Raw genomic sequence first — 21,409 nt, 5'->3', positions numbered from 1 at the left:
TAAATGATAGGACAGCAAACCCTATAGAGAAACCACCCTGTGGTTATTCTGTGTTCTGTGCAAGAAGTGTGAATTCTCTCGCCTTCAATCACAAAATTCTAATTTACGGACAATCCTGTTGTAGACTGGCAGGCAGACTGGGAGGGGTGGAGATCCGCCACCAAGGACGGGAGACCCTCCAGGTTTGTTCAGTACATGTTAATGTTGTATGATCCATCAAGACTGCTCAAAGTTCTCGCATTGAAAATGAATTACGGTACATTTCTCCAGAGGTTAGAAGCATTCCACCGTGCCACCATATTAATCAAAGCATAACCAGAGAGATCCTGGGACGGAGGGAGGCATGTATCAACAGCCTTAATGGAAAAAGGAAAAAGAAAATCCTAAAAAGTCTCGACAGTAGTTGCTCCCTGTTATTTTTCTTATTTGTACTTTAGACTCCAAAAATCAATATATATATATTCAATATTATATTCGTCAATATAACTGAGAAATCTAAAAAATAGTAAAGACACTACCACATTTGTAATGTCACGTGCACAAACTTGCGTGTTAAAAGAACGTATCACAGTGTATTTCTAACATGCGATTATCCACGTGCTATGTCTTCGATTTCATATTTTTGGATGAGCTTTTAAAATTACCTAAAATTTGTAAAAAATATTTTTTCTTTTTTTTTCTTTTTTGATTTGTTTATATATTTTTTAGATTTTGGAAAAAATATATATTTTAAAAGTTTATCCCAAACATTTTTTAAATGGAGGCTTAAATTAGAAACATATTTGCACAATAAAACAAACTAAAAAAGTTGATGTTTGAATATCGGTGATAAATACAAACATTATTTTTCTGATATCTGGGTTAACATGGCTCCCAAAGTATCTGGAGCAGGGACATTTTAATGGTATCCATGGTAAATGTTCCACAGTTCCATATTTACTGTAGCAGCAGACAGTTTGTCTCTTGATAAACGCAGCCAATAGAGGCTTGGAATCTGATGGCCAGTGAAAGCTCATTGCGTTTGCCTCATTTCTATCTTGCTGCACAGGTGTTTCGTCGTTCTTCATTTTTTCCATATTTAGGAATGTTTTAACAGTAATTGTCCTTTGAGTCTGCGTAATTCTTAGGTGAAACCATAACGCGTGGATTCATTCACTAAATGGGGAATTGTGGGACGTTGTCAACCAACATTCAAAATCCGCTCTAAAATTGTTAAACTGAGGACAATGCTATTCTAACATTCAATTCACTTGTCAAAGCACCCTAGTTTTCATATACCATTCTAGCTCCGGGGGATAATGTGGTTTAGGTATGACATTAAATTGTAAGCTCTTAGGGACAGGTTCCGTATATGCCTGAAAAAAGCAGTAGTGTACAACGAGGCATGTTGGCGTGCCTTACAGAGAGTAGAGATAGGATCTAATGTCCGAACTAGTTTCCACGTGACCCCTGAGGACTGTAGTGGACGATTATAAAGCAGTTTGTTTACATTAAGCTAGAAGGAAATTAAATACTCCTATAAGTATAAATTGGAAAATTCACAATGTATAAAATAAATGCATAGTCTCTCAAATCTCAATGTTCTCTTCGTGCCAGGGAGATTTTTTCTTTGCATGGATTTATATCTGAGTCTGGGATGATAACGGTTTGCTCTGTTTATCAGTCCATCTATAAATGTATTTATATAGATTTCAGGATATAGAAAAAGTCGGTGGTAGCAAGATATTTTACAGGCTGAATGACAGGAATTCCAGTTTCATGTCACCAGATTCAGAGCCCCCCCGCCCCCCTTTGAAACAAAGAACCAGGCTCCCTGCGGAGATAAAGATCTATCTAAATTCCTGAATTTCGTCACACGAACCATACTGGAGCGTCACACAATGAACAATGCATTGTATTCCCGACCTCTCTGTTTGTACTTTAACCTGCAAATCCTTATTCTTGGATTCAGGACAGAATCTCTGAGCTTTTCACTACATTTTCCCTAATTGTTTTCCATCAGGTAAACCAGAGCCCGATTATAAGATACGAAAGTAAACTTCAAAGCTTTGCAAGGAGGTGCGGAAGAATACTTTCCCTGGGCTGGTCAATATCGGGGCATTAAGTATCAATCCTCTGTCTTCTACAGACAAGGCTGACTCCACCAGTAACTGGACCTGAGCCAGTTTGGGTGGCTTGATCATTATATACATCAAAGAGAACTCGTCACATGAAAGAAACTCTTAGCAAGAATAATAATGAGGGGGCAAGGCATGTTTGAAACCATACGTTATATGGTATAGTTTAAAATTAATCTAATAACACAAAGTATCATGTTACCTTTCTCTTGTGTCAAGCAGTTGTTGCCCAACTCATCTGGCCTCCAGTCAATCTATCGTAGATTAAGTCCTGGATTCAGTCTGTAGGTCCCATCATCACAGGACATTCTATCCTCACATACCATCAAGCAGACTTGCTCCCGCATGCCCACCGCCAATCAGCCATTCCTTTTTTTTGTCCACGTTGCATACTTGTCAAATTTGGGAAGCATATGTGTGGCTGTTTTTTTTCCCCTATTAATACAGATCTTTTTAGCATTCGTTATAACTAGCCTTGGAAACCAGAATAAATCTTTCTAAAGTGCCTTAACAAATATTGAACCATTTCAGAAATATTACCAACGCATATTAACTGGTCTTTTTCTGTGCTTTTGACGGATATATTTTTTTCAGCTCTTACCTATGTGTCGTAGACTGATAATTTTACACTTCACAATGGCTTCTTTAAGTGCAGCAATGATGTCCATTGTAGCTGTTTTAGCTGCAAGTTACTGGTAATGTCAGTAATTTCACTTGTATTGCAAGGTCACATGAGTCCCTCAGATCTTCTGTTATCTCCTCTGAACCATTCCTAGGAGACCACAGCTCTAATTAATAGACCACGAAAGCACAATTCATCATGAGAGTGAGGACAAACTCCACGCCACATTAATTTTTTATTGTTTTTTTTTGCTAAAGTTACAAGATAAAACTATCTTTGTTTTTTTTATTCTTCTTTATGTGAAATGGCACCTATTGGGGAAAATGTTTAGTCCATGTATTAAAATTTCAAATATTCGGGGGCGGGGCCTGAGAGCCAAGATGGCCAGCAGCACATTCTCAGAGCTCCTGCTACTCAGGGCGTAATTGCATTGATATCGACCAACCTAAAGGCGATAGTGGCACACGGTGACCAGGAAAAGACGCATTATACCCTGACGCACTAAATGATGCCTGTCCGGCAACGGAGCTCCACTGCAAAACCCACACCGGCCATGCGACCTACACCGGAGCGGGACCTGGTGCCCGGGGGAGGCGGCCAATTCCCCGGCACGGGAAGCACCCACAAGCAAGAAACCACTGTAGCCCTGCTGCCCCCCCCCCCCCTTTGGACCGGCGGGGGATATCCCGGTCCTCGCAGGGGACGATTACCCCCACACCACTACATGAACAAACGGCGACGACCAAACGGGACCAACGGGGCCTAACCAAGATGGCGGTACAGGCGCAGCCTGTGACTCAGCATACACTAGCTAAGCCACCCAGGCATACCCTGGAGTTCTTCGACCGGTTGTGCACCCACCTCTGGTTGAAACACACCGACCGGAGACGGCTCTATAAACTGGAGAGAAGAGCGGCATCAGCGTGGATCCGCCTGGCTACCTGGCGCCACCTACAGGGAAATCCCCCTCGCAAAAGCAGAACGGCCTCCATACGGAAACAAAGCCAAAGCTCCACAGGGCGGGAAACAGTGCCGGGTACCTCAGATGCCAAGGCTCAGGACCTCAAGCCTCAGAGGTGGGTCAACCAACACACCCGACTTGCCTGCCGTTCAATGACCCCAACAACCTGTGACGGGCAAGGAACAACCCCACATGTGGACAATCTCAAAGCACGCAGAGATCGGGGGCGCCGATCAGGGACACTCAATCTCCTAACTCCTCAAAATGGCGGCTCCAGTACTAGCACGGATCTGGGGACATCAGCAGAAGGCTCACCGTACGTGCTTCCAAGCAACATAAACCTACCCTCCAGGTGTCTGAGATCTCAGCAGTCTCTAATCAAACTGGGGATCGGGTGAGAAGGCAGGGGGCTTACAGTGACTGCCCCGAAGACATCTGTTCCACCTGGCTTACTATTCATCTGGTGGACTCCTGTACTTTTTTTTTTTTGTTTTGCTTTGAATCCATTTGCTGCCAATCTTCACTGTATCTACCTAGCAAGTGCATATGTCTCTCATAACTAAATTGTCAGGATATGTACCTAGTTTTAAAGCTAAGAATACTTACCCATACACTGACATACCCTGCATAAGCATGTTCCACTAATTTAACATTATGCAGTAATAGCCAGTAATATCTTGCTAGCATGATGTTTTTTTTTTATTTAGTTTTTTTTTATTTTAGCTATTAAGCATAGACGACCTAGCATGTTCCTGATATTTGTTAGCAATGTTATGCCTAGTGATTTCCTTTTTATTTTTAATCCACGCAAACCAGATGTGCCTTAGTTGATTACACTGATGCCACTAGCCCCCAGATTCCCATCTGTGACTGAATATACCCCAGTGCTAATGATGCCGCTATGCTTTACCCTTCGCTTGACACACACCTAACATATAACGGTGAGAAATGCCCACATACATCAGGGTTAGCTACTGCGGCAGATGATGGCCTCAAAAGTAGTATTGACCTCCCATCTAACCAATAGCAATGCAGTACAACACCACATATAGACAACCTTCTGGCATCGCACTTGTTTAATCTCTACACTGACCATACACTCATGATAATACTTCACTTCATCCGAGCTTGACTGTTATTGACAATCATACCAAGTCTGTTTAACCCCTGTTTACTCTTACCCCCTAATCTCATACAACTGTGCATGCTTCACTCGATACCCCAAGTGAACCTCGTGATACTCGCTTCGAGGATTGCCACTGGGGTACCTCAAAACTGTATGTTATTACTTCATATGCACGATTTGCTAGCACTGTCGATGGTTTAATGGCATATCTAGATAGGCCTGTTAGCATGTTTGCCCTACCTTTATCACTGATGCATCACCGAGCAAAAACTGTTCATATAAAACTGTGTTTCTTAATCCAATGTTTGAGCTAATCGAGAATATTGTTGCAACTTAACTCTTTCTAACCAAAGAAAAAAGTGCCTGACTATCGATTACCACAACTTGTACAGATGATGTTTACTACCCTAATATGATGTCGCTGTTGTGGCGCACCAAAACTTATTGTTAATTTTGTGCACAACAAAAATAAAGAATTAAAAAACAAAAAAAAATTTCATATATTCTAGTCTTATTGACGAAATTAATTTCCCCCGAGGCTTGTTTTTCATTTATCTTCCTGATATCTCGATTTCTGTTGAGTACAATACAAGACTGACGGCAGTGTGAGGGAAGGCCAATTCTTAATATTTATTGAACCAGGCATAGACCCATGGCGAGCTATATTTTGGTAGTCTATTTCCAGTACATATATTCCAGAATACAGGGATGTCGGTTGCATTAAAATGTTAACCTAAAAAGTGTAAAAATAGTTGGCAAAAATACACATTCTCACTTTTTAAACTCCTGCTGTAGGAGGCAGAGAGAGAGAATAAAATTCAAGGATAACAAACCTAAACATGACAACATCTTTTATTAGTTTCTAAGTTGTGAATTCGTCATGGTGTCTGCAATTCTCCATTTTACTATGTTTTGCGGTTTCACAATCCCATTCGTGCACAGTTAAAGGATTATTGGTTGGTATTCTACACAGCTGGCTAACATCACTGAAAGACACAACATGCCTTAGCAAAATGTGCAACATGGGACATAATATATATATATATATATATATATTATTATTTTTTGTTTTGTTCTTTCATATGTTAATTTCACTGTTCCGTTTATAAACGCGATTTTCAGTACAAATGAAATCTATTCCAATAAAGCTTAATTTGAAAAGAAGAAAAATATTTCAATCAGTAGATTCAATACATTGACATCGCATAAATTGAACAATGCATTTAAAAAATATAGATCTCAATCTCCATGTAAAACTGCCTGTGTCTATTCCTACAGATTTTATATTCATAATAAACAAAAGTCTCCAAAAGTAAAACTCATCCTCTGGTTTCTTATTTGGTGGAAAAGGGACACTTTTTAATTAATTTTTAGTGGTGACAACTTCCCCGAGGGAAATTTTGAAGAAATAAAAAGTAGCAAATCCTCATTGTGCGATTCAGAGGAAACATGCAAATGAAAAACTCTTGAAGGACATTTTTTTTTTTTCCTGCCTTTTTTATGTTTATTTCAAAGTCGCTCAGCACGGAAACTATATCTGCATTTTGAGCAGCGAATTTGTATGCACGCCATGCGGCCTCCTTCCAGCTCCTGGGGTACGCACTATTTTCCCTTCATATCATACCAGGGGCCTTCCCTCTGAAAAGTGACTTCTATTCTTCCCCCTGTGACAGTCCTTATTGCGAAGATTTTCAAAGCAGATGGTAAAAAGGCGTCTTTTCACAAAGTTAGTGTTCGATGAAAACTTCAGGGAAAGAACACTTCTCCGTCTTACTCATTACAACACTCAGCGTGGCCCCTGATCCTCCTTATTTTTTATTTTTTTCTTAGTGTTCCTTGAAGGCAACAGTCACTCTTGGCAAAATCCTGCTTACCTGGGGGTTTAATCTTGTTTTTGAAATAAGAAACTCTGAATATTCATCATTGCCTCTGATTTGAGCGAGGAACTGTCATGATTCAAATAACTTTTTGATTTATTTTTTTGAACATGACAATAATAAATATATATATATATATATATATATATATATATATATTTCCCTTTTATTTGTTCTTTCTGTATGTATTTTCTATTAAAGGGACACTCCACTGCCCACATAAAAAAATAAAATCAATTTAGTAGATATACCCCCAATTTAAATGTGTGCATTTAATTACACATTTTTTCATTGGGGGTATATCTAAAAACAGCTTATAAAACCAACATATTACTTGTCTGTAACCTTTATAAGCCCTCCCCTTCTAAAACCGCCCAGACATTCCGTGGCTGTCCAATCACAGACTTCCCATACAGAATGCAGCTCAATGGGAAGTATTTGCAAGACAAGTGCTCTGGGCAACTCCTGCTTCTTGGCCTTATCTCCACTGAGCTAATAAAACCAGGAAGTAACAGAACTGGTGGTCTGATTGACAGCCAGAGGGGTGTCTCACACTGCATGGTCCTGATGCCTTCAACCCAGCCCCTCATTGGTCACTTAGTAGATGTTAGACATGTGCAATTCGTTTCGGTCCGAATATGTATTCGGACGAATTTCGGACAATTCGGGTACTTCCGAAGTTTCAAAGTTCTGAAGTTCCGAAGTGTCAAAGTTCCGACGCACAGTATTGCCTAAGTACTAATAAACTTACCCAGTGAAAGAAGAAGAATGTTACATTGTAAATAATTGTAAATAAAAAGTATACAAATATAGCCAGGATTCAGCTGTAAGCATTTGCAACACTTACAACAATCAAGTAACACACATTCATTTAAAATGTAAGTTACTTGGCCAGTCAATGTAATGACAGGAACGAATAAGTAGATAACTCCCTGATTCCCATGGTATTAGGGAGCTATCTACTAAAAGGCTGAAAGACCTAAATTGGTTCGGAATGCCGAACCGAACTGAAAATTTTCCCCATGCACATGCCTAGTAAATGTAGTCTCACACATAATCTGTCCAACTTTGAGTGGCAGTGATAGGCTGAGAGCTGGAGGGGTTGGTTAGCCAGAGGTGGGATTTTAGCAATCTCAGCTTATCTATACTGCCCAAAGTTAATATTGGCCACATTGTAAGCCAACAATAAACCTGACACTTACCTGCTTTCAATCTGACGTTTCATCGTAGAATAAGGATTTGTGGGGGTAAGTGTGGGATTCGACTGTCAGTGCATTTTCCTAATTTATTGATTATTTTTTTTCAGAATATTGTAAAACATCAATTTGTGTTATTTCAATACGTTTTTTAGATTCTATATTCTTCTTAGTTTGAGAACTGCATTTTCTAATTATTTACCTGAAGTGGCTGGAATAATGTTTTTGAAATCTTGTATTTCTGGGCTTTTATTACTCTGTCTGTGGGCAGACCTTACACAACGAGCGAGGTTGTGGTCATTGTAAAGAAGGTATCCCTTTGGTAAATTTGTGCCATTCGTCCCATTAATAAGAAATTGTCTTTTAATAGCAAATTTCGTTTTCAGAGATAATCTCCATATAAAGAGCTGTAATAAGCCGAGGGAATGCCATATAACATTTCTGTCTTTTTATATTTATTCAATTCCCCCAATCACACACAATCTGCAAAAAAATCAACTGCAAGTTCCGAGTAGGGATCTGTGGTTGCTATGGTAACGATGCTAAACTCAATTCTTTCTGTGACGGAGTAGAAAGTAATGGAGCTGGACAGACAGAACTGTCAGAACCTTACGGATAATACACCAGAAAGCCACAGTGTATTGCAGTTTAGTGCTCCATCCACTAAGGCCCCCTGTGCTTCTCAGAGAGCTCAGACCAGCACCCCTTACAGTGCTACCTGCTGGTTGAGGGGTGTGTGTTCCTTTAAGAATCCCAGGCCTGAAACCATACATTTCGGATATTCAATGAGGGACACTTTTTTCCTTTAGAGACTGGTTAGAAAGTGATTATCTAGACTGTTTATTAAACTATATGAACTACTGATTGGGCAAGTGGTTTACATGAACACACATTGTACATTACTGTGAGTTTGATTACCATGGAGCTCTGTGATACACACACACTGTACATTACTGTGAGTTTGATTACCATGGAGCTCTGTGATACACTAATACACATTACTGTGCATTTTATGACCATGGAGCTCTGTGAGTTTTATTACCGTGGAGCTCTGTGATATACTCATACACATTGCACATTACTGTGGATTTTATGACCATGGAGCTCTGTGATACTCACAGCACAATACTGTGAATTTTACTACTGTGAAGCTCTGTGATACATTCATACACATTGCACATTACTGTGAATTTTACTACCGTGGAGCTCTGTGATACTCACACACCGCGCACAATACTGTGAGTATTATTACTGTAGAGCTCTGTGATACTCATACACATTGCACATTACTGTGAAGCTCTGTAATACTCATGCATGACAAATCTTACATAAGAACTCTATGTTACAGTATGGATGCAGGGTGTCACTCTGCCGTAGATCGTGCAAACAAGTAAAATTTATTAAAATTGCGATATTTAATATTTTTGCAAAATGAATTTGAGCAGAAATAAGAGTGCTATTAGAACTTCATGGATTTAAAGGGAATATTTAGCTTTAGTGAACTACATTTACACCTTAATATGTACCCTGGGAAAATACTCCCTCTCAAATAATTTGCTTAATACGTCCTGCGTTTTGCACTGCCTGATTTATTAGCTCTCTATAAATTAATGGTATTAAAAATAATCCGTTCAAGAAAATTATGGAGCAAATAGAAACAATTCTAATTCGCTCAGTTAATATGTACGGCGCAGTAACTAGCATACCTGTACGCTTAGTGCATGATAACAAGAGCTTGCTTTGTATAATAATGATATAGAACAGGACATGCATATTTTCTAATTCATCATTGAGTGCATTGTGATATTTAGGCTTACTGGCAGGTGGGTGAAAGAGGAAGACATGGTGTTCTGCCCCCTGCAGGTAATGAGAGAAACTCCATCACTCATTCTGTATTTAGTTACTAAGCTCTCCATTTATTTTACTTATTTATTTATAAAATATTTTTTACCAGGAAGGATACATTAATATTTCTCTCGTTTTCAAGTATGTCCTGGGTATTGTGAGGCATGAACGCAGCAATTGCGAAATTCGAATACAGGGTGAAACTATAAGCCCAGCAACTGCTGCTCAGATATAATTTTCTCCAAATGTTTACAAAAGAATTTTGGTGATTTTGACAGTAATTGAACATTTTCGAATAAGGTAGGAAATCAAGAAAAAATGCTGTATTTACCCAATTGAGGATATTTTAGATTAAAATGTCCAGTATTGTCACATGCCTCCTTTGTCCCAGGTTAATGTATAAACTGTCCTTTTTTTTTTTTTTTTCCTCAACAATTTTGATCTCTATCCTGTAAAACCTTCTAGTTTATATTGTACGGCCGCCCACCCACAGCGTAAAGTTGTTTTAGCGTTATATTGTCTTCCGCCGTGTTCAGAACAAACAGAGTTTGAAAAAGTTGAAAGGACACTTGTAGCGGAGAATGTGTGCTCTGACTTACGTTCGTTGCAGTACCCATAGGATAGGTATACTTGCAGGGAATTAATTTGTAAAGATCCACCAGAAGTTCCCATTAAACATTTGAGAAAATGTCCCATACCAAGAAATAGCGTTGATTAATTCCTTTCAGGAAGGACGGTCAACCTACGTGACCACTCCTACATTGGTGCTTTTTAATTTTTGTCTTGCAATTCTAAAAAGTAACAGATCAAGGAGAGCTTGGGTGTGCTACATTCTTCTATTTGTTTGTTTTACATTTGTTTAAAGTTCCTGATGATTATTTAATGTTATATTGTTATCTAACATGGTGGATAATAATTACTTTAGAAATGAACTTGTCCGCTTGTGATGGGATAAGGTAATGTTGATTGCTGATCATGCTATTTTCTTAGCATCATTTATACTAATTAACAGGCAGAAGAGAACAAACCTATTTGAATTGATTTAGTGAGCACTAGCTAATTCCTCTGCTCCAACCGCAACAAGCAACGATATTCCCAAGATTCCATCTAACGGAGACACACTAAACACATTTTGTTGATTTCGGGTCTCTGCATCCATGCGGAAATTAACATTTCACCATGTGACACAGGAGCCAGTCCTGAATACTGTAGAACGTTGCCAATTGGTAGAATTTCTGATTTTGGTAAGACCTTTGTGGACTTTCTTGGCACTTTTACCTCGGGACTGATTACTGAACATTTTTCTTTCCATAATTCATATCTCACGGACTTTTCATCAATAGGCAAGAGGGGCAAGAGCTCTTCCTTTGACTTAAATGGTGCGTAAGAGTGACTGTGTCTACACAGACTACGAATTTGTTTGGCCTGAAGGTGTTGTGAATAGCCCTGACACATTGGCTTGTTGATGGCTGCACAATGTGCGCTGTGGGTTCCACTGCTCAGCCATTCTGTTACCCAGAGCTATTGGTCTGCCCTCTCAGGGGGCAATGTAATGCCCTCCATAGATTAGCTGAATAAGCCAGGGGCCGTTCATGACACAAGGCTTCACTCTATAAGGGTAGAGGTGTCTGAGCATTAGTGAGTTTAAATAAGGATACCATTTTGTTTTTCTCATATCGGTGAGAATTTAGTTTTCCTCTTTCTGCATGGGACATTCCTGCTACATATAGTGGCAGTTTCCACACAGGTTTTAAAATATTAGATACCAAAATGACTGACATTTTGGCGCTTTCATTACTAGAACTGTCAGATGTTCTGTGTTAATGTGCCGCGCACACAGGTGGCTGTAGTATCCGAGAAGCTGTTTGAATGGGGAATGGTCAACTGTGAGAACACTGGACGAGTGGACGCACACACAGCCAACTGGCCATCGGCATGCACAAAGCACTAAAGAAGTGTTTGCATATAATTTTTATTTATTTTTTTTATAGCCGTGAGCGTTTTCATTGTTGCTCTTGAACTGAGTGTTTACCCTGAGGAAATGATAGCATGATCCACATCAGAACGATCCCAAATATAAACCGTCCCACTGGGTCCAGGAAAAAAAAATGGAGTAAAAACGATCTGGTTGTGGTTGTCAAATTCATTAGAGCTGTTGACCATTTCTGGTTTTCAGCACTTAACCCACGCACTATCACTCCACGGGTTAATTTTATGATTGCAAAGTCGTTCATTCTCGTGTAGTCCATTTATTATCGCTGTGTTCCCCTGCAATTCTTTTAGTGTTGTCTCTTCAATGTATTATTTAAAAGGCATTAAGGTTGCACATAATTAAATATAGGAATCGGCCGGCATGCATGTTCTCAAGCCAGCGATATAGCTTTATTTTCTCACAAAGTAAAAACTAATCCTTAATAGCCTTTTAATCCGAGTTCAAACCACAGCTTTCTGCTCTCATTCCAGTTATATTTTAATGGGCAGGAATGAGAATGCCTGGATTTTATAAAGGATTCCATTCAGGGATTGGCGGATTGCTCCAAACTGGCAGAAAATCACATTCCTCTTCCTTTCTTTCTTTTATTTTTATTATTTGTTTAATATTATTTACCAGTTGTAGATATGAATCTATTTGAAATTTGAGTTATTCCAGGTAGTTGGAAAATGTTATCACTTTGTGCTAGAAATATTAAAGGGACACTCCACTGCCCAAATAACTAAATCACCGTTTAGTGTATATATAACCCATTGGAAACATGCATGGAATTAATTATTATTCATTATTTTGTTCATTTGGGTATATCTAAAAATAGATTGTAAAAGCTGCAGATCTCTTGTCTGCAGCGTTTGCAAACCCTCCCATTCTAACCCCGCCCAGAGTTTCTATGGTTGTCCAATCACAGGTTACCCAAACACTATGCAAGGCAGGTGCTAGGAAATAGGTGCCTGTTGAGTTTTTTTTCTCTACTGGGCTAAACAAACCAGAATGTAACAGGACCTGTTGCCTGATTGACAGGCAAGATGTGCAACAAGCTTCATTTATAAAAGTGCCAATTTCTGTTGAAATGAAAAAAAAGTGGACGCACGTTTCACGCAAAAAGTATTTCAGCAAGGTACACTGCTTTAGGAGTCTGGAGTGTCCCTTTAACATAACATTGAAATATACCGAGTAATTTGTGTGCTCTAGCAGGGAAAGGTGGGATTTTAATTCCTTCTTTACTGATATTGACTTTATAAAGACAATTGTTAAAGTAAATTTAAACATGCACCTGTTACATGAAGCTGTAACCTTCTCCGTGGCCCAGTGATCGCTCACACGTTCCGTGCGTGGAATTTTGTGTGTTTAGTGCAGTTAATAAGCAGATGTTTCCAGATGTATTTCTCACATTTGCCTGGGTAGATTTTACAAAATAAACTCCAAATGCTCTCCAAATAAACAAAATACTCCACCGTCATTCACACCAAAGTAAAAAACAAAACAAACAAAAAAAGGTTAAAAGGAACACCATAACTACTACAGCACGTCCTTGGCACTATCCACTTATTATGTGTCAAACCATTTCCGAATGGTTTAACATGAACTGGGGGTTCTCTGGGCACCCCAAGTCGGGTCCTTTACTGCCTGTATCAATATTAAGAAAGCTACATTTCCACTTCAACAGTATTAATTTTGTCCAGGTTCGAATAGCACTCCAGGTGTCCGCTGGTGCTCCTAGCCAATGAATGTCGTCTGAATTGATATTGTGAGTAGGGAAGTAGTTTCCTCAATGTCCGTATAGTGACACCCAGGCTGCCGTAGGTGTGATGTATCAAGAACCAGTCTGAGTATTGTGCCAGTGAAATTGCCAATAAATGGATAAATGCAGGCAAGCGTTCCTGCCTCCGCTAGCAATATGCCCGTTGTGCCAATAGAATGGCATCTGCCGTACAATAAAACCATGCGTATAGTGCTAATTGTAGACAATTACCCGGCAATGTGTGAGACTTGCGCACTTTAAAGCACAATCCTGTTACGTTGTTTACCTTCGACCTTATCATGAACACTTGTTTTTTTTCTGTAATATTTTTTATTTTTATTTTTATTTTCTTAGTTTCATAATAATTTCATAAAAAGATTTAATGAGGGGTTAAGAAATCAGACACAACTGTCATAAATCGAGGCTGTTCGTAGGCTGGTTTGGGGGGGAATCAAATCTGATTCCCATGATGCTCAGTCATATTTCTGGCACCTGACTCCCATTATCCTGAGCCAGCCAGCTGCTATGGCAAATGAAGGTTACAGTAGAAGCCCTGTGTGTGGCAAAAGCCCACAGATGCGGCAGCTTATTATAGAGTCGATCTATCTTATCTGATGTTTTTGATGAAGTAGTTCTATTTTCCACTAATTGTGGAGCATATTGTTTGAATTTATCCAACAAAGTGAAAATACCATCCAAGAACTTTAAACATTAACAGTAATTCCTCCAAATTAATACTACAGTAGGTACAATTCTTCAATAACCTACCACCGAACATTGCACATGGACAGAGGGGCAATTTAATTTTAGGGGTGGGAACGGTTCCGAGTGTAAATGGGGGTGTAGTCAGGGGCGGGGTTGTTCTGACTTACTAATAACAATTTATGGTACTAAAATGTAATTTAGATCAAGAACAATGTATCTTATTTACACAGACTGGATTCTAAACACATTTATTGTAGTTCAAAGACACATTACTGGGAGTATTATTGCTGTGGAGCTCTGTTATACACTCAGACACATTACTGGGAGTATTATTGCTGTGGAGCTCTGTTATACACTCAGACACATTACTGGGAGTATTATTGCTGTGGAGCTCTGTTATACACTCAGACACATTACTGGGAGTATTATTGCTGTGGAGCTCTGTTGTACACTCAGACACACATGAACAATATGGAGCTTCAAAGAGGGACAGAGGGATTTAGGCCCAAACTAGGGATTGTCCTTCCTAAACGGGGACAGTTGGGCTGTATTAATTGATTAATCAAGTGGATGCAGCACAGTATATTTAGCAGGCAGATAGTTTTAAAAGTTTACATTTTGAAAACCAAACCACAACATTTAGACAAAATAGGCCAACTTTAACTATAGCAAAGCTGGAGAGAGATTGCAAATCACATATTTTGGTCTAAATTTTGTGTCGTCATTTTCCGTAAGATTTGATTTTAAGTGATTGGACCCATGAGTATATGTTCTGTCTGCCAATCTGCACGTGTGATGTTATAAAGAAACTGTAAGCCATTCTCTCATAAATTAAATAAATCTGGTAACGAATGGAATTTAAAACCAATACAAACGCAAAAAAGAAATCTGCCATGCTTCTTGGCCACTAACTGTATTTCACGTCTAGTTATATCATAATAGTCATTTGGAGGAAATGGGATGGGTTTGGGGTTTTTGCGGAGAAGTGATGAGTGTCACTATGAGCTCAGTGAGTTGGACTCTGGCTAAAAATACTTTATTAACTGGGTCTGTGTAAGCGTGCCTGCACTATATTTACAACGAATGTAACGTTACTATTTTTTTTCTTCCTTCCAATGTCCTTATTCTAGTTCTATCCAATGGCTATTTCCCATCGGTTTCACGCAGAGTTCTGTGTGTGTTGCCCTGCGGCTGTTAGCTTTTCTAAACACGTATTTGCTCGCTGTGTCAAATGACATGTCAGTCTCCCCATTAATAGAACGCCTGGCCAGCTTCTCCCAGTGACACGCAGCCCTGGCTTATTGCAAGCCTTGCAGATATGTTTTAATAAGTACTGCTCGGTAGGAGATCGAGCCCTTATTGGCTTTGTCAGACCACGACTCGTTCCTTCTCTGGGCTCACAGAGAAATAAAATGTTCTCTGACGCGTGCATGGAAAGGTGCAATATGTATGGCTTTCTAGCAGACTATTCCCATTGAACTCAGAATGCACTGAGATGATGGTATGTGTGTGCAGAAAGTCCTAATTAGATCTGTTTATATGTTTATAAATTTACAAACCACCAAATATCCTATTTGTAGTACTCATGGCCCAAAATAACACCCTAATCCCATGGTCCCTTTTCCTTAGTACTGTCCCTTCTTTTAGGAGCTTAGTGTGTATGAGTGTATCACAGAGCTCCACAGTAATAAAACTCACAGTAATGTGCCATGTGTATGAGTGTATCACAGAGCTCCACAGCAATAAAACTCACAGTAATGTGCCGTGTGTATGAGTGTATCACAGAGCTCCGAAACAATTAAACTCACACTAGTGTGCAGTTTGTGCGCGTGTATATCACAGAGCTCCACATCAATAAAGCACACACTGTACATTACTGTGAGTTTCGTTGACCTGGAGCTCTGTGATACACTCATACATACTTCACATTAGTGTAAGTTTTAATGCTGTAGAGCTCTGTGATCCTTTCACACATACTGCACAAAGCAATAAAACACACAGTAATGTATTGTGTGTTGTATTTAGTTTGTGTCTCTGTAATACACACATTTATTTTGTCTTTTACCCCCTGTATTTCCTAGATGCAGCTAACCTCTCCATTGGAGGTAACGGCCCAGTGAAGAGACTCTAATTTTAAATTGCAATTTGAAAAGGTGATTTAATAAGGCAAATATAATTTCTCCAGAGCATCTCGTTTACAAGTAATTGAACCATTAATTAAAAAAAAAAAAAATGCCACTTATGTGTGATATTCCGCAGCCCTTGGCAATAATGTCCATCTCCAGGTCAGGTGGTCCCTGACTGCTTACTAATAAGGAGGAACCTATGACTTCGTAGAAATAGCGCATTTAACTTTTTTAATTCATACAATGCCCCCACCTAGCCTCCCCTGGCAGGGGTATGGTTAAACATGGCAATGAGCTGCATTTCAAAGAAGCTGGTTGAGAATTCAAGAGATCTGAAGGCATTGCAGATGTTGAATAGTAAATCGAGCTTGTTCACGACATGATATGGAATAATCAGCGCCGAGAGCTGCCAGGTGTATACAGGTTTAATGAGAATTCTTTGTAAATGTCACAAGTGATTCAAATCATCTTCCTTCCTGTATCTGGCTGGGAGGTGAGGGGGCAGCCCTGAATCTAATCAAATACGGATTGGAATTTGTGCTCTCAGTTACGTTTGTGGGGTTTAAGATAAGTTGACTTGTTACTTAAATGTGTTTTATTTTTGTTAATTTTAATGATTTTTATTTATTTATATTTTACTTTTTCACAAAGTAATTCCTGGTGATTCCCCAAAAACTGCACCTGTTTTGTCATGATAAAACAAGAGCAATCCCATATCTCCCAAGTGTCCCTATTTAGGAGGGACAGTCTCTATTTTGGCCCATATCCCTCTCTCCCTATTTTCTATCCTAATGTCCCTCTTTTCTAGGAGCTCCATATTGTTGGTGTGTCTGAGTGTATAGCAGAGCTCCACAGCAATAATACTCCCAGCAATGTGTGGTTAAACTACAATAAATGTGTTAAGAAATCAGTCTGTGTAATTAAGATACATTGTTATCGTTATAAATTACATTCTAGTTGTATAAATTATCAGTAAATCACCTAAAATGTCTAAGAACAATCCTGTCTCTGGCCACTCTCTCACTCACCCTGCTAAAATTAGTGTCACTCTTCGTCCATTTGAAAAGGGAGATATGCCATGGGCGCATCTCTGATATGCAAAGGGGTTAAGTGCATTATTTTATTTATAAAATGTGAACTGATCCAGCAGGGCTGCCCAGCAATAATACAATTTTATAGAACTGGAATTTTTTTTTTCTTCTGCACAGAAATTCTCTATAATTAAAACCCTAAAATTTGTTCTGTAGATATTGTCGTGCTCCCATCGCTGCACGCGTACTGACTATCGCTGAGGAATATCGCAAGGTGGAGAAAAAAAAATCTAGAACAGGCAGCTCCAGATGGGATCAGTGGATATATGACCTTTAAAAAAAGGCAAATGTCCTAATTTTCCTTTACTCTCTATGGAAACATAATTTGAAATGATGTGAATCCCAAGTGTCTCGGTGCGTAGTTGAAGTGGCGCACTCAGGAGAGATAAGGATTCTTAATGCCGCACTTCGGAATGATAAGGGTGCTTAGCCCAGCACGCCTGTTCTTGCTTGTTTTACTGATCTTATCCTGGGCAGCTGCTAAAGTTGTGAGGTTTGGGATATATGATCAGGGCTGTGGCATATTGCAGATAACGTGTTATTTCCCCAGCCATTTTAATTAAGCGTTCCAGTTTTTGCTAATTGGCTGCATCCATTATGTGTAGAGATTTCCACCTGTGTGTAATGAGTTTCTTGAAATCCATTGCTCCGCAGAAAGCTGCACGCGGCCATTCATCTTACATCTCAACTTGGGAATCCTCATCACACAGGGTCTTCACAGACTGTGCATGGAAAATTCCATGGAAATGACACGATATTCAGTAAAATAATATTTTATGTCGCTGTAAAGTGTACCCCTCTCAGAGCAGGTTTCTGGAATCTGAAAACGTGGGTACAGGTGGGTCTGGATGAATGATGGATGATTCTGCTACCTGTGTCTGTGGGTAAAGTTCCTTAACCCCTTAAGGACCAAGCTTCTGGAATAAAAGGGAATCAAGGGGTTAAAGGGACACTCTAGGTTCTGTAACATCTGTTTGAAGTGGTTATAGTGTCTAGAATCTCCTGGCACCATCCGTCTATTCGGCATTAAATCCTTTTTAATGTTTTAATACTAAATGAGAGTCCACAGCAGTCTATCCCCTCTGTGCTGCTTGGGTTAATGAGGAAGCATTAGCCTGGGCAGCAATGGGTGAAAGCAGTCAGCTCACACTCTCAGCCAATCATTGTGTCCATTGCTGGTATGAATTGGTATGGCTAGAAGGAAGTGGGTAATCTCTGTTTCAGCCACACCTGCAGTGGGTGCCAGGTTGTGGGTGGACCGGGACCCTTATTCAGTGTTAAACTCCAAAATGGTTTTACACTGAATGGAGGGACAGCGCCACAGGAAACCAGGCACTACAACCACTTCAATTCAATTAAATTGTTATAATGCCTACAGTGTCCCTTTGATGTATTTATGTTGTAGTGAGGAGAAGGGCACAATGCTAGAAGGCAATTAAATGAAATAATATAAAACTTGCATATCTGGTATAATATGGGGGATCTTAACGCTGTGAAAGGTAATAGTACATTGCGTTTTCTTAGGGTAAGGGGTCAGTATTTGCTGCATTGTTACACGAGAGCCTCTAGCACTCTGCTCATTACACTGTCCTATTCAATGCAGGACAGACCTACAGAGCCATGGATCAATATCTCTGCATCTAAAGAAGTAGAACTAGCAATGTGTAGTATCTGCTTCCTAAAATCCATGTTAATGTGTCCAGGGACAAAATGGGCATTGAAGATACAATTTGGTTCATGAATTGAAGATAAACGTGTGTGTATATAAAATACGTGTGTAATTTTCAGTCTTCACTGTAAGAAATGTACATGATTAAATGCTGTAATGAGTTTTTTTTATTTGGTTTGGGGGGGGGGGAGCATATGTTTAACCCCAATATAAGGGGTTAACAAGCACGGGGAAGTTTAAAATGCAACTATTAAAAGGCAATTTTAAAATGTATTTACATATTCTCATGGTCTCCTATGTATTACAAAGTTGTTGTAATTAATCATAGGGCAATCGGTTAAGTCATCGGTCATCGGTTTTTATTTTTTGTTAAAGTTTGATATAAAGTCTGGTTGGTGTTAAGAACAAATGAATCCGGTCCTCACACACTGATTTTCTCCTCTGTCACGGTAATCATATCCTGTTTAAGTCCACTTTGAGACTCGCTGGTACACAGCCCATGCCACCAGAATTTGGTTCACTCAGTCAATTCCTACCGCACATACATGCCACAAAATATCCTATGTTTTGGTATTGGTAGTCAGATACTTTTTTTTATATGTAATCTTGATAAACTCGTTCAGCAGAGTATTGGATGTTTTGTTGACTGCCGGTAAGAAGAGATGAGAGAAATCCTGTGAAGCCGGGAGCTTGCATGACATGGTGCGCTGAACATATGCCCTCCAACAGATGTAAGGACGAGGGGATTACCAAGTGCCACACACAATCTTGATCCAATTTACGGAGAATTAATCAAAGTTTTGCTTGAGTGAAAATAATCCCACAGTTCACTCAGTACCCGTCTACTGGGAAGAAGTTTGCATTATATGTGCATTGCCAAGTGTAGCAAAGCATTTTTCTCTTAAATTTCACAAATCCCATTCTGCTGACTTTCCTTTGCATGTATTCATAGTTTTTTTTCCCATCAAATCAAAGTTTAGATATTCACCCACATCTTCTCTTGAAAACAGGTTTGTTTTCTGAACAAAGCCACGATCTTACCATTGTTCATATCAAATGTATTTACTATGTTGGTACATAAAACAATTTATTGGAAGAAATGGCATCTTGGAACAGCACTCAATAACCGTGTGAATGTAACGCATCACATAGAATGGGTCGGTGTAACGAGCAGTGTTAATTATGAGTGGACTGAACTAATAAAGAACATAGCATTGTATTTATGTATTAGAGAATTTCTGAGGCATCCTTTAGAATCCAATCGCCATGGAAACCATGGAATGTTTTTGCCGATTCCTCCACATTTACAGATTTGCCCTAGAATTACTCTTTAACCCCTTAAGGACACATGACGTGTGTGACACGTCATGATTCCCTTTTATTCCAGAAGTTTGGTCCTTAAGGGGTTAAACTGAGCCTCTACATATGTTCAATCCTGTTAGCAGCGACCAGGGGCCAGGGTCTGCTCTTCTATATATGGCCGTAAATAGTGTCTACAAGAAGATATAAAACTGGTTCATGGAAATGGAGAGGAGATAAGATGGCGATCGGAATACGATAATCTTTCTCCTTTTTTGCTTTAAATATGGGTACATTATCTTCAAGCTGTTCTTTATTTACCTTTAGCGTACAGAGAGGTTGACAATAAATGATCACAGAATTTCAGGGACTGTAAAAGAGATAACAACTCATCCAATCTACGATAACCTAAAATAAGGGTTTGCAAACCACATGTCACGTATCCTTCGTACCCTTCTGCCATGATGCCTGGTTTGTGCGCCGTGTCGGTGTACCTCAGCCGCTGCGGACCCAAGCAATTATATAGCCCCACGTCCATCCACAGTAAAGACGACATCGACGTGCCGGTGACGTCGCGCAAAAGACACACACATTTTGGGGTCAATGGCTAGGTACAGCCAATCTGATCTGCAAGAGGGTTATTTAAACTCCCTTATTCCTTAGCTCATTACCCTGTCGTGGTTTCCCTTAGATGGTTATCCGAGAGTGTGTTCCTGATCGTGTTATTCTGGTTTTTCACTTTGGCTTTGTTTTGACTTCCCTGATTTCTGGTACCCTTGGGTACCTTAAGTCCGGTTAGACGTTACCCTTAGTTCTATCGTGTGATACTATTCTGCGTGCTGGATCAATTTAATCCTGACACCACAGTCGTCTTCCATTTACTTGTTATCTTAAGATGTGACTTTAATCCACCTTCACGTACAGTTAGTCCACTGCCCATGTGATAAGGTGTGACCTACCACCACCTTCACGTAGAGTTGGTCCATTGTCTTGAATATTATCCTTTTCATCTAATTCTCAAAATCAGCTTGTGTCTCCTGC

The 21,409-nt window shown here is 39.5% G+C and overlaps 1 protein-coding gene across 2 annotated transcripts in view; it reads left to right on the top strand.

Annotated features, from left to right (window-relative positions):
- GALNT18 (polypeptide N-acetylgalactosaminyltransferase 18) overlaps positions 1-21,409 on the top strand; it is a 315,863-nt gene that overhangs the window by 123,030 nt on the left and 171,424 nt on the right. The gene's annotated exons all lie outside the window — the stretch shown is intronic.

This window comes from Pelobates fuscus, chromosome 12 (genome assembly GCF_036172605.1).
Source record: "Pelobates fuscus isolate aPelFus1 chromosome 12, aPelFus1.pri, whole genome shotgun sequence".
Taxonomy (NCBI): Eukaryota; Metazoa; Chordata; class Amphibia; order Anura; family Pelobatidae; genus Pelobates; species Pelobates fuscus.
This window is presented reverse-complemented; position numbering and strand designations above follow the sequence as displayed.